Source organism: Mus caroli, unplaced genomic scaffold (genome assembly GCF_978045245.1).
Source record: "Mus caroli unplaced genomic scaffold, Mus_caroli_1 scaffold_7, whole genome shotgun sequence".
Lineage (NCBI taxonomy): Eukaryota > Metazoa > Chordata > Mammalia > Rodentia > Muridae > Mus > Mus caroli.
In genome coordinates, this window is record NW_028227262.1 from 36,352,390 (window position 1) to 36,357,365 (window position 4,976).

General features: G+C 46.1%; 1 pseudogene; it reads left to right on the top strand.

Annotated features, from left to right (window-relative positions):
* Positions 1 to 4,267: 4,267 nt before the first annotated feature.
* On the top strand, positions 4,268 to 4,732 carry LOC110297102 (large ribosomal subunit protein uL23 pseudogene; annotated as a pseudogene).
* The last annotated feature ends 244 nt before the right edge of the window (positions 4,733 to 4,976 follow it).

Here is a 4,976-nt window from a genome sequence, read left to right on the forward strand (position 1 = left end):
CTCAGCATGTATCTCATGACTCTGGCATCTTTATCATCTTTGAGTCTCCAAGAAAATTTCAATGTTACTGCTTCTTGTTTCAGTGTCCTGGATTCCACTTGATCTTTTGGGTTCCTCCTAAGGGCTGGCATCACTTCTCCAGCTCTGCCCTCTGTAGCACTCTGGGCTCAGGTTGACCCACTCCACTACGGCTGCAGTTCTTGGTGATCACTCCATGATACTGACATCTCCAATACACTGGGATATTCCACTCCAACTAGGCTTCACCAATAGCCTCTCATAGGCTCTCTTCAGGGTGCCAAGCCTCAAATCCTTTGCATGACCCCTTCAGTCCTAGGCCATCAACTACAGCTGAGGCTTCACCTTCTCCAATGGCGTTCCTTGGCCTCTCACAGTGCTAAGCCTCAGCTTCTCTCAATTATCCCTTCATTCCTTCACAAGCAGTATCACCTGAGTGACTCTTAAACATTACCAAGTCCATCCGCAGCATGAGGTGCAACCTTGGGTATCTCTGGAACACAGCTTCTTTGTGCTCCCAGAAAACAATTTCCAGAAGATTTCACCTCAACGATGCTGGTCTCTTCTTAATCACCGCTAATTCCTTGGCTCCAGCTAACCAGCATCAATTTTCCCAGTAGTTCCTTCCATTCTTAACTCTAGAGCCAGAGGCACATGGCTGAAGCTGCCGAGTTCTGCTGCTTACAGGAACTAGAACATGATCCCCTTGTATTATTACATTATCACTAGCTTTATGTTTTCTAAATCCTTCACTGCCTAAGCTTGGCTAACCTGGTTCTTGCTTTGTAGATTGACCTTGAATGTAGAGATCAGCATGCTTGTCTCATGGGATTAAAGGTGTGTACCACCATGCCTGGATCTAATTTAGCTGGGTAGGATCTTGCCCCAAGGTCCCACTCCCTTAATCTTTATCTCCTAGAACACAAGATTTTGCTCCATTTCACTTCCTGGTACTCCTTTAATACTCAAACCATATATTTTATATTTTTCCTTTCTAAGCTTGCTATGCTTGTTCAAACTTTTCTTCATAAGACTTAACCAGAGAACAAAGTCTCTGCTGGGCTTTTTTGAAACTTCTTTTGTCAATGCAATTAATCCAAGTCTCTTCACCTTAGCCTCAGGCAAACTTTTCAGACAAGGGCAAAAAGTAGCCACATTCTTCACCAAAATACCACAAAACCAGTCTTTATGCCACATTCTGAAATTCTTCTCCTTTGAAATCTCTTGGGCCAGGTCAACACAGTTCAAATTACTCCCAGCAACAAAGTCTTCCATATTCCTACTAGGATGACACATTAAGCCCCATTTAAAGCATTCCACTGCTTTCCAAATCCAAAGTCCCAAAATCCACATTCTTTCAAATAAAAGCGTGGTCAGGCCTATCACAGCAATACCCCACTCCTGGTACCAACTTCTGTGTTAGTTAGGGTTTTACTGCTGTGAACAGACACCATGACCAAGGCAAGTCTTATAAAAAACAACATTTAATTGGGGCTGGCTTACAGGTTCAGGGGTTCAGTCCATTATCATCAAGGTGGGAGCATGGCAGTATCCAGGCAGGCATGGCACAGCAGGAGCTGAGAGTTCTATGTCTTCATCCAAAGGCTGCTAGTGGAAGACTGACTTCCAGGCAAGTAGGGTGAGGATCTTATACCCACACCCACAGTGACACACCCATTCCAAACAGGTCACACCTATTCCAACAAGGCCACACCTTCAGATGGTGCCACTCCCTGGTCCAAGGATATACAAACCATCACAGCAGTGAAGGGGAGACTGTATACACAAGGGCTTGGCTTGTGACTGACGGCATGCCAGTGTGTGTGTGTGTGTGTGTGTGTGTGTGTGTGTGTTTACAGGTTGTTGAGTTCAAATCCGTCCTGGCATAGATATGACTAAATACTAATTTAGAGAGAAGAGATTTATTTTAGCCCATGGTTGTAGAGATTGAAGTCCATGCTCTTTGAGTCTATTGATTTGGGGCCCTGTGGTGAGGAAAAACAGCCCGGTGGCAGGAGAACATGGCATGTACCTTTACCCCTTGGCAGACAGGAAGCAGCAGGCAGAGGAAATTCTGGAAGGGGCCCCGGGCAGGGTGCAGCTCCCAAGGACACACTCCTCTCCATGAGTCCCACTTCCCAAAGTTTCTACCACTTTACAAAAAAATAGCATTACCTTCTGTGGGTGGGGCTAACATTTAGCCAAGCTTGTGGGTGTGTGCGTGGGGACATTTCATATTCCAATCATCCTGGTACACAGCACAAAGGTGCCCCAGGCTTTTGTGCTGGAAACCCCCAGTACAAGGCTGGAGGATGATGTCTGTAAAGGCTGATGGCACCTCACAGAAGCAAATTGAATTTGTGTTTGGAAATCTCAGCAATCAAATAGTGTGGCCTTTTAAAATTCCGAATTGGTTTTGGAGGAAAAAAATGGATCTGATTAGTATGAAGGGAGAGAGAAATGAAGGTACTGAGAGACGTGGGTGGAATGACTGCCAGGCAGCCTTCTGCCTTATGAGATTAGCCTTTCTGGGTTGCTGATGACAAGCAGCTCTGTCCTCTCTGCCAGCAATGAGTCCCCACATGAGACCTTGTCCTAGAGAAGACAGAGTAGCCTGCAGGACACCTGCTGAAAGTAGTGTGAGAAATAGCATGGATGGAGCCAGAGTTACCATAGTTAGTTTCCAGACCACACAGGGAAGAGCTTACACCATTCCCAGGTGAGCCTTGGCCAAAACTTCCTTTCCCTGCCTCTCTGCACGCAGCAACTCTGAGCCCCCATGGCAGGGTTGAAAATGATAATCTCTAGAGTCCGCGACTTAGGGATGCTTAGCGTGGCTGGCAGTCTCTCTTCTTCCCATTGCTCTGTTGGAAGCACAAAGGTTGTTTTTGCAGTAGACAGCTCAGAAGTCCAGGGCACTGGGAAGATACGGTCCCTGTACAGTAATATCGAGTGTGTTCTTTGTTCATTCATCTCAGACTTGTCGAGTGACTATTATTTGCTGGGTCCTGTTTAGGCTGCTAAACGTGTAGTAGGAAGCTAAGTGGATGCACATTACATTTGTATTTTTGTATTTCCTCCCTTGGTTGTTTTTGTAGTTACATCCAGATCACAGGGTGTTGCAAGACATTAAACAAGACAGCAGCAAGACAGATAAACATGCTCTGTGACCAGAAGTGTGATGAGGAAAAGGAGGGCAGTGAGGGCTGGGATGGAGGCTTGCAATTTGAAATATGATGGAGGTTGAGGGCATTCTGGGATGTAAACTAAGCCAGGCACAGGTAAATACTGCATGTGATGTCATTCTGTAGAAGCTAAACACCTGGACTTCCTTTTTGAGCTATATCGGGGACACCCTATATGGGGTGGGGCAGAGATCTGGTCTCTATAGATCACAATAATTTGTATATTTTGTAATGGTTTAGAAGAGAGGAGTTCAAAGGCTTGAAGCACAAAGAATTGATGGCAGTGACACACCAATCACCCTGACTGGAACATTACTCACTGTGTACATGTACTGAAATGTGTATACCACAAAGAGCCCATGTCACAGGCAGGCATATATGTTGCATATACCTCATAAATATGTACAAATGTTACATATGAAGTAAAAAGAAAACACTGAGCTAAACGAAATTCCAGTGGAGGGCAGGAACATTTTCACCAGGCAAGTGATATCTGAGTAACAGTTTTACTGAGGTGAGAAAGTACATTCCAAGCAGGGGGGGTAGCATGTGCCAAAGGCCCTGTGGCTGTAGTGTGCTTATTGTGACTGAAGAGCATGGTGGAGGCTGTCAGGATTGAAGTCAAGAGAAAAAGTGAGCTGAGGGCAGAGACACTATAGGGGAAGGTGCAGCTTACCCTTGAAGCTCATGACAGGAGCTTGACTTCTGTCCCAGGAGGTGACAGTCAGGCTGGGAGTTGAATAGAACATAGCCAATATGCAATTATTGTTGGAGTGCTAGTTCAGGATGATGTAGACCATACAGTCTCTGGGAGACCAGAGTGATCTAGGGGACAGGGCACACACAGGGGGCATCTTAGTTGCTGTTCTATTGCTGCGAAGAGACAGTGACTGCGGTGACTCTTAATAATAGAGAACATTTATTTGGGGGGCGGTGTGCTTACAGTTTCAGAGGACCAGTCCATTAGCATCACACCAGAGAGCGTGATAGGACCTCACTGCTCTGGAGCAGTAGCTGAGAGCTACACCCGGATCCTCATCTGTAAAGAGATCAATGTCGCCAAGATGGAGCCAAAAGCAAAGAAGGAAGCTCCTGCCCCTCCCAAAGCTGAAGCCAAAGCAAAGGCCTTGAAAGCTAAGTAGACAGCGCTGAAAGGCAACCACCGCCACCAAAAGAAGAAGATCCAAAACGTCGCCCACCTTCTGGCGGCCCTGCAGCTCCAGAGGCAGCCAAAATATCCTCGAAAGAGTGCGCCCAGGAGAAACAATCTTGACCACTGTGCTATCATCAAATTCCCACTGACCACTGAGTCAGTCATGAAGAAAACAGAGGACAACAACACTCTTGTGTTCATTGTGGATGTCAAGGCCAACAAGCATCAGATCAAACAGGCCATCAAGAGGCTCTATGACATTGATGTGGCCAAAGTCAATACCCTGATAAGGCCTGACAGAGAGAAGAAGGCGTATGTTCGCTTGGCTCCTGATTATGATGCCCTAGATGTTGCCAGCAAGATTGGGATCATCTAAACTGAGTCCAGATGCCTAATTCTAAATATACGCTTTTTTTTCACCATAAAAAGAGAGAGAGAGAGAGAGAGAGAGAGAGAGAGAGAGAGAGAGAGAGAGAGAGAGAGAGAGAGAGAGAGAGAGAGAGAGAGAGAGAGAGAGAAACACCCCTATGGGTGTTTCCCCTTTATACCTGGCATGTGAGAGACTTGCTGAGTTCTCTGTCTTTCTTCTTTCTGTGGTCCCAAAAGCTTGTAAACTGGGC